Raw genomic sequence first — 12,675 nt, forward strand, 5'->3', positions numbered from 1 at the left:
AGCCAGGGCCTGAGAGAATAGTCCTATTTGTTCAAAGGCCTGGGATCAGGTCTCAAATACATGCTTTGATGAGACCAGGTATCTTGAATCTCTTGTGCTGGTCAGAAACTTGTCCTTGCCTGACAGTGCAGTGACAGAGGTTGTCTCCAGCACATCCAAAGTGCTGTGGATGATGATCAAACATATCTGATGTGTTTGGATGTTTCTGACCCTGTTACTACCATGTGTCCCACCCCCACTGCTGGGAACACCCTCTTTTCCCCAAGACCAGTGCACATGTAGTTGTGCTGTGATGCTGTGAGAAAATCCATTTAAATCCCTTGAGTGAATAGCACATGAGCTCACTGCAAAGATAGCAGTTGCTCATTGCATAAACAGGGCTTGGTAACAGAAAAGAAAGATAATGAAATATATTCTGATGGATTTCTATGTCTCTATCTCTGAGAGCAGCAACAAAACTTTTCCATGTTGTGAGGCTTTTAATCCTTGGGCTGTGACATTCCAGATGATGCCATTTGTAATAGGGAAGAAGGGCCCTAACTTTGCTGGTGGGCCTGAAGGGAAAGCTGTATTTTAGGCAGTATTAAGGCAGGCATCCCAGCTTGAGGAACACATGGTAAGGCTCTCAAGCTCATGACACTGTATTTAACACCCTGCATTCTTTCCCAGTTTTTCCCTTCACTTTAACAGGAGATATTTTCTGTCCAAATTTCATTGCTGAAGAGAGGCATAACAGATGAGAAAATGCTGTAGTGGTCTTGAGCTGAAATACAGCACAAATGGCTTAGAAACCAATTAAAAAATGGCAAAGAGGGACCTCCCTGTTCTGTTTCAAATCAGCACACACCAGCAGTGCCATGAAAAAACAGCAATCTGAGGGTCAGCAGGAGAGAAAGAGAAAACCCTTCCTACCCACAGATCTGGGGGTGATAAGGAATCAGCTTATTAGTATTCCTCCATGGACACACATTATTGAGCAGATAGGCGCTGGGGGGCTGGTGTGATCACGAGCTCTGGGAGAGCCTGTCACGAGCATGCAAGCGGGAGTAAGGATGGAGCTTGCATCAGCTCCTGGCTCAAAAGCTGTTTCGAGGGGATGGAGAATCTGCCTGAGGCAGGCACAACCTGCACAGCTACCAGGAGAAGCAAACAAAGAGCAAAACTTGCTGGAAGCCAGAATTTTGAAGAGTCAGGTTGCAATTTGAACAGAACCTTCTGCTCAACAGGGAAACCCACCTTCACTTCAGCCCTGGATGGCAACATTTAGAAGCATGGCATGGGAAGGGGAAGGTCACTGAAGTCTGTGCTGCATCATGGTATTGGTACTGGAGGTGCCGTGGTGGCAGTGGGCTTCTCCCTGTGAGACATCCATATGTCCCTGTTGGCACTTGGACATTCTCTCCCTGTGGGTCTGTGGTCACATCCCTCCCCTGCTGACTTGCCATGACACCATGGGCAAGCTCCATGTATTCCCTGGGCCCCGAAGATCTTCCCAGCTGAGGTTAGCATGCCCACTGTCATCCACCAGCAGATAGTGTGGCTCAGTTGTGGGTTGGGTGTTAGGTTATCACAACAAAAATCTTCAGGCTGGGAGCCTTATGTGCTGCCATTGGACTTTGGCTCTCAAAGGCAAGGAATCTAAATCCCAGAAGAGAAGCTGCCTTCTGCGGGACTGCTTTTATGGTTGGCAATAGCAGTCAATGGGCCTGTAAGGTCTTGGTTTAGCATGAACTGCAGAGACCAACAGAGCTCCAGCCCAGTAGTTGCAGTATTTTTTACCACAGAAGGTCAGAGAGGCATTAAAATTGACAAATGTTTTTCTTCTTCAAAGCATTCACTTAATACCAGCACAACACACACCCCTACCCACTCCTCCAGACACTTTAGAAGGAATACACAAAGGGAATATGCACACATACTCTTCATTCTCCTGTTTAACTGCAAGTGATTTCAGTATTCACACAGACACAAGAAATTCTTGTAGGGACTTCCCTATGTGACCACACCACTAATTTTTACTTGTTTGGGTTTCATAAGGTCCAAGAAAAGCATAAAAAGCAAAGCCATGTGTAAAATACTCAGATAAAACCTACATTTTTTGCTCTCAAAGGGAGGTGGGAGGAAGGCAGTGGTTCCTGTAAATGTCTTTCCTCCCATGCTTGTAGATGCCTTGATGCTAAGAACTCATTGGCTCATGTAACACCTGTTCTGACTCCATATGGTTTCTCTTCACCGTCTGTATCATTCCCTCCCAGATGATGCCCAGAAGCACTGAACTTGCCTTTTCCAGCATGGTCTGCTGTTCTGCTCTTGGGCAAAGCAGGCTCAGATCTGGAAGGATCATTTTTAACCAGCTGTTACTCTGTCCTTAAGACCGGGCACAGGGCATTCCTGTCAGCCCATTACTGTCCATCTTTCCCTGGTGCAGCTGTCTGCCCCCAGGTCCTTGTTCTTGCCCTTGTTTGATTGCTTCAAGCCCACTTCCCATGAGGGCAATAAATGCTTCCCTTTGCACTTACATTAATGTTAGCATGAATTGTTAAAATTGCACATTCCACATCCAAGATGCCTTTCAAGAAGTATGGCCAAATGGCCTACTGAAGCCTGACCAGCCCTGCTCACTACTTTACCTGATGACATGAGAAGCTTTAATTCTGGCTGCTGTGACCTGGCACCTGTGGCCCCATCATTCCTCCCAGCTGGATCGTACCCATAGGAGCTGCTCTGGTACCATCAGACTGTGCTACCCAGACTCCAAAAACCATCTGGAGATGGATCTCCATCACCCCCATTTTTTCCATCCACTAAAATCACTAGCTGGATTTCATGAAGAGCATGAGCCTGGCGTTTTTGTGCCTGTTACTCAGCAGTGCTATTCCAAGGTAGGAGGATAACGGAGCTGGAAGTAAGGGGACAGTCATACAGGTGGTAGGCAGGCCCAGCAGGGATGCCCAGGCAGGGTAGAGGCTGCTCCACACTGATATGCCTCATCCACATTTTGTGTGTCTCTCCTTAGAGTGACTTCCACATTCCAGTCAAGCTAGGTTGCTGTTGGCCCATACACTTTGCTCTGTTTAATTTTTTTCCTCATGCCAGCACACACAGCTCAGGCAAAATACTTGAACATCTTGTTTTTAAGTATTTACTTCCTCTTAAGCAGCCAGCCTGGCACCCAGTCAGATTCCCAAAATAATCCAATTAGGATTTAAGTAAATTGCCTTCAGGTGTTGCCCAGCTGCTTCATTGTGAAGAAGTCTTGAACTCTACACTGGGCCCTTAAACCCGAGGAGACAGAGTGCAAGACTGACTTTTTTGCCAGCCTCATACTCTGCTCCTGCTCTGGATGTAGGACAGGGCTGCCTAATTCTCCTCTTCCAACTGCCTGCTGCTGCTGCCTTTTTCCCACTTACACTCTGAGATCATCTCTAGCTATACTGTCTCTAAGATATTTTGCCATCTTCCCCCACCACAGACAATGGAAGAGGAAAATGAAGCAAGTCACAGTGATTCCCTCCAGAGGTCACCTAAGCAGAGGAAAGGGGCACAGGCACAGAGGCCTGCAAGAGAAACCTGGGAAGTCCTGTCTCCATCCAAACCAAGGGGCCTGAGAAGAACAGGGGTTTCATTCCCTGAGCAAAGGTCAGATAACCAGACTTGATGCAGCTGACCCTGGACAGTTTGGCCCCAGGTCTGTGCTGGTTGTAACAAACTCTGGGAGTAGAGCTGCAATGGTGCTATGGACTGGCACAGTCTTTAACCTACCTGGCCTTTGGCAGGGCAGTGTCCTGACACTGGCTCAGGCTCCTGAAGCTCTAGCAGCCAGACCCCTTCTTGGGCTTCAGCTCACTCAGCCAAGCCCCATTCCACCAGGACTGGCAGTACAAATCAAACTCAGGGTAAAGGAGAGCTGTAAGATACTGCAAACCTGCATTCGGCTACAGCTGAGCTGTAAATCTTCTCCTGCTGATGCTCATGGTGGGAAGCTGGGCCACGAGAATAGTTCTGAGAGGTCAATCTCCAAAGCCAGGGTTTAAAAAGAACTTTTCTATGTGAAATTTTACACATGCCTGCATGCTATTGAAATAATGTTAACCAGCTGAGTTTCTACATGCAAATAATGGATATATGTTTTCTGTGCCTGTGCATATACACACCTGCAGTCACACACAGAAGACTGGGTGAGGGGCATTAGATTAAGCTGACTGCAGTAAATAAAAGAAGCAGATTCAGTAATGACCCCAAATATGGATCCAAATGTTCCTTCCTCTGCCACTAACAGATCTAATGGATTTCATATTTGTAACCAGGCAGTGGTTTGAATTGTTTCTTTTTGTTTGCTGCTTTAGAAAAAATAAGAGCTACTAGAACATAACCCATACCATATTTGCAGATGTAATTGCCGTGATATGCCCCCCGCCCCCAAAGCAATTGCCAGTAGTGAATTACTAATAGTTTGGAGCAGTTGCACTGTAATTTATGATGGCAAACACTGGGGCAGAAATCCTCAGTCACTATGCACACAAATACAATGGTATATATGCATATTAATCTATTTTAAGAGCAACATATTCTGGATCCTCTGTCAAGTGCACGGTGCTGTCAGAAGGGAAGCATAATTTGCTTTTATTTGGGTGGGGGAAAACTGAGCGAACAGATCAGCATCTGAGGTGGGAGCAGATCTGCCATGTCATTGTTGCATGAAGCTACTGTGGGGTGTGCTCCCTCTTTGGGAGGCACATCCTTGCCCTTCCTGGTAGTGCTGTTTCATCTCTGTCCACCCACTCTCTCCCCTGGCATTTTGCTATCCCTCATATTCATATTCCTTGTTTTCTTTTCCCCTTGGTCCCACCCCAGTTTCAGTGATTGCAACATGTCTCACTTGAGGGAGAAATTTGATTGAATCCCTCTCTTTCTTGAGTTTGCAAGGCACAGCAGGAAAGCTAATGACACAGCTGCCTGTGCCATGGTAGCTCTGGCCACTTCAATAAAAAATAAAAAGAGGAAAAAAAATGAAGAGCTGTATGTTCTTCAGCTCTCAAACTGGCACCTTTCAGGAGTGTTAAATTGTCTTAATAAGTAAATAAAATGCAGGCTACTTACCAGAGAAATCAGAACGGCTCCTTTGCAGCTGTTCCCATCTCTTGAGAAAAAGGATATAATTAGGAAGGTTTGAGGGGTTTTTTCATTAAAAAATCCACTTAATTTGGAACCATTCTGGTCTGCTGAGTAAGCGTGTGTCTAGGTGAATTTCAAAATACATTTTCTGTGCTGGATAGAAAAAAATTTCAGAAGGAACCTCCCTGGTTTATTGAATGGGTGTGCATTGGGTCAGGTTTAAAAACATTTTAGTGTAGCTGATGGACCATGACCTTTTAGTATCAGTTAAATACAGATTTGTTTTTTAAGAGGTATGCTATGGAAAGGAACTGGCAGCCAAGTTAGAGAAGTCTGCCACAGTATTTTCACAGGATCATTCCAAGGTATTCTGTTGTTCATGCCAAGCAATAAAACCTTAGGCTTTGTGTGCATTTCTGGACCCCTCTGTTCTCTCAGCACATGCAAATCATCTCCAAAAGGTGCTATTTCACAGAGAAAACGATGTTTTAAAAACTTTTCTGCATTAGGATGTTGAAGAAAAAAAAAAAAAAAAGATGGGTTTACATGTGTTGTACATATAAGATGAGAGAACAGGCATGTACTCAATTACTGTTTTAACTGTTTTTCACTTGTAGTCCTCCATATGTTTGCACTGCAGTCAGTGAGCAATAGAAGAGCTCTCCTGTGGTTAATTTTACACCTGTAAAGTCTCCTGGATACAAACCAAGATTGCATGGCCAAGTGCATAAAGTATCCTGCTTATCTGGCCAATGAATTCATAAGCTCCAGGGGGTTGGAGAAGATGGGGAGAATATGAGGAATTTATTATTTTCAGTCTTTAGCAGATTTTCATTACTTTTACCCTTTCTATGTCCAACACCTGAGGATATAAATCCCTGCAGCTTCAGGTTTTCAGTGCAAACATGGGAAGAAATCCCCACAGTGCCTGATCTCCCTGCACAGCCCCGGCTGAGGGACAACAGGGACACACATCTGATTTTTGTTCAGCCCTGCCCCATCTCTTCCACCTGACAATGACCTGACAATCATCACTGCAAAAGCCGTGGAGATGCTTGCATTATTTCCCTACCATCCCACTGGCTGGACACTCCTGGGTTTCCAGGCAGAGCCTTGCAAAAGGCTTTAAAGTGACCTTGTGCCAAGCACAGAGCCTGAGCTTTGCTGCCTCTCCGCAGCAAAGGCTGGCTCCTGGCTTGTCACCCGCGAGAACCAGCTGTTCCATGTGGCCCTCACCTTCTACCACAGGCTCACACCTCTGCTGCAGTCACCGTAATCGAAATTAATAGAAATAATTAGTGCTTCACAACCACGCAGAATTAATAAGGCTGGGAGTGTGACACTAATATATCAATAGCAGAGTTTACATACATCTTTGGGAGCTGCGACCTATATTCGGATATAAAGGATCTTCAATGCTCCTTTGCAAATAAAAGTAAATGTTAATTAAAGCACTTTTCTTCAAAAGGCCTATTTTTTTGAAATGACATACAAGTCAAATATTTGTTTTATGACACAGATAGGAGGGCTCACAGTCTCACAGGAAATGTATGAATGTAGGAAGAAGATTAATTCCCATCTATGGCACATCAGAATAAAGACTGGTGATGAGCTGAAGTGAGAAGGGTACATATTACACATTTGAAATGTTTTTAACTGGAGAAAAGAATTGGATCAGTTTTTCTTTTTAGTGAAAGGGATGGCTAACATACAAAAATGAAATGTAGTCTAACATTTGCATTGTTTCCAAAAGAGAGGCCTGGAGGTATTTTATTTTCACTTTCATAATTTTTTTTCTCCTTAAGAAAGCCCTCTTACATAGTTTATTCGAGGCTATATCTTTCAACACAGTCCTTTGCAGTATATTTTCAGTTACATTCACAATGCACTTCCGAAGAAATCACATACAAAAAGCAATGCCTTTTGCAGACATAAAAACCATTTTTTTCACTGTGCATTTTCTTTTTTTGTGCATTTTTTCCAGTTAGAAGGCCTACTAAATCTCTACTAAAATATATGGTCTCAGTGTAATATCCCAAGACATTCCAGTCACCAACAAATGTTCCTGCTTTTATTAAAAATAAGAAACACAAACACAAAAAAACAGAGTCTCCAGGGAGTCAGACTCTGGTATTGTTCATCCATTTCTGATGCAAGTCAGAAGATAACAGACAATACAGATTACTGAGTCACCACTTGCTAAACTGTATTTTCTTAAACAACAGCTCTCCCAGCTGATGCTTCGAAGTTAGCAGAAAGAATATAAGAATGAAAAAGTCATCACTTCAAAAAACCATGTGCTTTTATGTAGCCAGGTATGCTGGAGCTGGGAAAGAAGGGAATCAGATGGACATTTCAGCGGGGAACTGCTCCAGTTGGGGTGATTTGGGTGGGCTCATTCTGTGACAAAGTGGGGACAGAAGGGTCCCTATAGGGTGTAGGCAGAAAAGGGGGAGTCAGCGTGAGGAGGCACTAGATAAAGGAACTATCTGCATTCTAGCATATAGGATACTTAATCCTAACATAAGGATAAGCAGGGCTTCAGCAGTTAACAGACACATTGGGCTGGGAAATTGATTCAGGACAAGGGGTTCAGCAGCAAGTCTGCTTCTTTCAGCACTTTTTCTTTAAATATCCTAGAATTCATCAAACAGAAGATAGATTACACTTTATAATATAAGCCTCCTGAGGGGATGCTGCTAAAAGGCTGTCAGCAGAAAGAAGAAAAAAAGTGTTCAAAGTGTGCATTTAGGGTTAGGGACTCCACATTTCAACTCGTCTGCAGCTGGAGATGAGATGCATTTGCATTTGTTCCCCTGGCTGAAGACATATTCATTACAAAAGCTATTTCAAAGTGGTTCTAGCCTAATATTTTTTATTCACAGATAAGCCATATGAAATTTAAAATTATATACTGAAAATACATATGCATTCAAAAATTTTATATAGTTACATTTCAGACAATGTCCAGTAGGATTTGCAGAGAGAATACTTTCAGTTTCAATTTTGTTTGTGTCAGACCTTCAAATAATGAGCAGAATATAGTTAATTAACTGTAGTGCTGTTGGGGGTTAGGTGTCCTTCTTTTAGTTCTGGCTTACCTGTGGAATTTTTACCCATCAGTTGCGAAGAAAACCTGACTGCGGGTCCTTAGTAGATACTTGAAGAACACAAAGAGTTCGGCCGGGCCCAGGGGGGGAAGGGGGGGCAGGAAAAAAGGAGGGTGGGGACAGTTTGTCGGCTTCTTCAGCTTTGGAGAAAGACACTTTGGGCGTGGAGCTGTTGAGGTGGGGAGAAGGGAATTTCGCCATCACCCAGACGGAGCTGCTGCTGCTGCTTCTCCTTCTTCCCTCTTTGTTGGTGGCCTCGCATCCCCTGTCCTGCCGGGACGTGTGGCAGTGCCAGGCACCGCCGCGGAGCTGCTGATACACCTCAGCCACCGGCCCAGGATCTCAGCTCATCCCTGCTGATACACCTCATCCACCAGCCCAGGATCTCAGCTCATCCCTGCTGATACACCTCATCCACCAGCCCAGGATCTCAGCTCATCCCTGCTGATACACCTCATCCACCAGCCCAGGATCTCAGCTCATCCCTGCTGTTCCAGCCGACTGTTCCTCAGAGCCCTGCCCGAGCACCGGGACTGACTGCCCGAGGGGTTTGTGAAAACAAAGCCTCTCCTCCATCCCTGTCAGCCGAGAAAGCTGTCACGGGGTCCCTGTTTCTGTTTTCTTGCTAATGCTGTAGTTATTGTTGTTTGTGTGCCTTGTTATAAATACTAGTAAAGAACTGTTATTCCTATCCCCAGATCTCTGCCTGAGAGCCCCTTGATTTCAGAATTATAATAATTCGGAGCGAGGGGGTCTACATTTTCATTCCAGGGGAGGCTCCTGCCCTCCCTAGCAGACACCTGTCTTCCAAAACCGAGACAAGTGCTCAGAAACCCCTTTACACCAAACATTGTGTATAGAAACAAAAATAAAATGACCCCTGGTCCAGAAAGCTTACATGTCATGGTTTCAGCATCACTCTACTCTGCAAATCAGTGGCTTTTGTTAATGATCTCTGTCATTTTCCTGACGTTTAATTGAATAGACTTTCTTTGGAGAAACTTAGACAGACAGTAGAAACAATGTTGTTAGGTGCCTCTGCCACAGGGATCTAAGAACATGGTCACAATAGCAACCAGCGAATCCCAACTGCTTTGTAAAATCCAGAAATATAATCTTCAGTACTTTGTGGAGATGTTTCTACTTCCTGTCTTGGCGCTTTCCCTCACATTCTCTCAGCAGAGATTGGTGACAGCCTCAGGCATTGTCACTCCTCTTGGCCTTCCCTCCTGCTTCATTGAAGTCAGAAGAAGAGCATTTGTGCAGGCACTTCAGCCACTGCTGTTCAGAGTCCAGGGTCCTTGTGCAAACTCCCAAATGACCAACTGGAGTGTGTTACTCAATTGGGATGAGGTCAGCAACCCCAAGGATGAGGGAACATCTAAATTTGCAAAGCTTTTCTGAGTGTCCACAACACCCATTTCCTACATTCATTCCTTGTGATCATTTGATGAATTATTACAATTTTTAAAAAATTATCTGCATTCTCTTTCAACTGTCTCCATATGTTATTCTTTCCTACCTTGAGAAATCATAAATAAGATGGAACTTACACATCCAGATGCTTGCAGAACTGGGCCATAGACTCAAATGTAATAAATGCAAAGCAAAGCAAAAATTTGACTAGATCTGCTTTCAGACTAAGCAAGACTAGGTTTTACTCACAGTTTCTGAGAAAAGACTTTGTAAGGACAAGTGCATGTTTAAAATAAGATTCAGAAAAGCCACAAAAATAGAAAAAAAAAATATCACTGCTTGGGATGTGGTAGGGTTTTTTCCCCTTTTATAAAGAATATGCCATCTCTGCTGTCTTGTCATAGTAAAGTTATATTTTACTGTTTTTACAGTTGCAAGAGAAAAAAAGAAATTACATTCAAAACAAAGTTCTCCATGGAAAACCACCTCACTGGCTACACTGAGGAAAGTAAAGATTTTTACAAACATTTTGTTTTGTTTATCTCTGCTACCAACGAATGCTGAAAGTGTAGCTCTGTAAAACTACATTCTTTAAAAAAAAACAAAACAGGGGTGGACAAAATATGCTCAACTAGCACCTCCATGAGACTACATAGCAGAAAAATATTCCTCACTTAAAATCCAAATACATTCAAGGATGGAAAAATACTGTATGGAAAACTATCTTAATGGAATTTAAGTGTTCTGCAATATGTGGAAAACAAACATATTTTAATAAATTGCTGCTTTCAGTGGCTGAATTTATTTCCAAGAAGGTCATAACCATAAAGTAGAAAACTATTTCTTCCTTCAGAGCAGTGGCAAAAGGGGAAGAGAAAATAGGACACTGAAGTGTTATTTTTGACCTCTTAAATGAGCTGGCAGAAGGCTGTTGGGTTTTTTTGTTGTTGTTTTGTGGCATCTGTTTTGGTTTGGGTTTTTTTTAACGTTTTTTTTAAAAAACCCAAACCTGTTTTTTTCTCTCTTTAATTTAGAGTTAATGAATTATCTGCAAAAACCTTTAAATAAAACCACTCATGTCAGCAATGCATTTCTATTAATTTCTTCAGTATTTTCATCCTTCTTTGACAATTGTGGAAAAATAGGTGCCTACCTACTTCATATCCAAGCAGCTGACTGCTCTGTTCACTCCTTTCCTATAGGCATTAAAACATGCACAGCAGTACGCAAGTCAGGAATGTCAAATATGAATCTATTCTCTGCCCCCACCCTACCCAGCGTCAACTTAAACAGCTTTCCCTTTCCTTCTGAAATTTCCTGCCTCTGGAGCTGGTAAGGGAAAGGAACTATCTTGTGGATCAGAAAACTAAGCCAATCCGTTTCAGAACATTTTTTGTCAAATCTGAGTGAAGATTGATGCTCTGGGTAACACAAACAAAAGTAGGATGCAATACAAAAATGTCTGTCAAAATCCAGTTTACTTAGATCCACTCCTTGCAGACTCTTAAACAATAATTTGCAAATCTCCTTATGTGGGCTGGTTTGTTATACTGCCATGGAACTTTTGCTGTCTCTAATAAGGCACCCAGTGATATTTTTAAATGTATTGTAGCCTACAATATCGTTATATCACCTTCTGAAACCTGACAGTACAGGCAGGAGGATATTCTTCTGGACTACGTGTGGTGGCTTCACAGAGTTTGGGAATTTCCCAGGCCTCTGGCTGCCTTCTGATGGCTCTGAAATTCTCTTCCTTGATGGTATGCTGCCTTTGGCTGGGGCAGTTTATTCACTTCACAGGAGCTAGTATGGGGCTGTGTTTCGGATTTGTGCTGGAAACAGGGCTGATAATGCAGATACATTTTCCCTATTGCCGGAAAGCACTTGCACGGTAGTCAAGACATTTTCTGCTCCTCACCCCAACCCAGCAGTGGGAGGGCTGGGGGTGCACAAGGAGCTGGGAGAGGACACAGGCAGGACAGCTGACCCCAGGAATAGCCCACACCACATAGCATCATGTTCAGCCTTGAGAGCTGGGGGAGAAGAAGGAAGGAGAGGATGTTCAGAGATCACAGCGTTTGTCTTCCCAAGGCACCCTTGCACGGGATGGAGCTTTCCTGGATGTGGCTGGACACCTGCCTGCCCATGGAGAAGCAGTGAATGAAGTCCTTGTTTGGCTTTACCTATTAAACTGTATTTATCTCAACCCATGAGTTTCCTCACTTTTACCCTTCAGACACCCCTCCCCCATAAGGGTAAGTGAACTGCATGGGGCTTAGTTGCCAGCTGGGGTTAAACCAAGGCAATGGGGCCTACAAAGCAGACCTTTGGAAAGTTCAGAATACCAGATTAAATGCCGAAGAATTTGCTAAGGCTGTGAGAAGAGGACGCTGAACCGGGTGTTCCACCACTCCTACATTTTATTACTCATACAAAAATGTATGTGAGTAGTTGCCACATGTGTTAAAGATTTACAGATGATGTTAAGAGCAGCTACAAAAAAATAACATCTCATTGATAAAACAATCCCAACTCAAATAAGATCATCTTTAAATGGGAAGATTTAGCTTAAATGCATAAAGCAGAGGTAGAAGTGAAACCTCTTCCAGTGAGAGCACCAATCAAATTCTCAGAATGGCATCATTGTGTCAGAATATTTAGTGATCGTTTCAGTCAGGGAAGTTTTTGGTTTCTCAGGAAAACTTGGTTCACGGTAGGTGGTGCTATAGCCCTTCAATCCACCCGAGGGACAGCCCTGCTTCCAGTGCTGAAATGAATTTCATGGAGTAGTGTGACACACGATCCGTGTCACTACACCATTTGAAGTGGAAAGCTGGGGGGAAAATACTAAAGAAAAAAACCAACCAATCAACCAAAAAACCCAAACCAACTATGCTGAAAAGGAACGAGTTCTGGGTATAAAAGCTGAACACAGCTGTAAGAAGGGTTGTTTACATCCATGCTGTGAAACCAGTGAAAGTTCTGATCAGAGCCTGCAGGGTGCACCAAGACGACCCAGGTGCCCTGGGGAGCC

Source organism: Pseudopodoces humilis, chromosome 2, assembly GCF_049639895.1.
Source record: "Pseudopodoces humilis isolate 2021_Gansu_Grassland_sample_001 chromosome 2, ASM4963989v1, whole genome shotgun sequence".
Lineage (NCBI taxonomy): Eukaryota > Metazoa > Chordata > Aves > Passeriformes > Paridae > Pseudopodoces > Pseudopodoces humilis.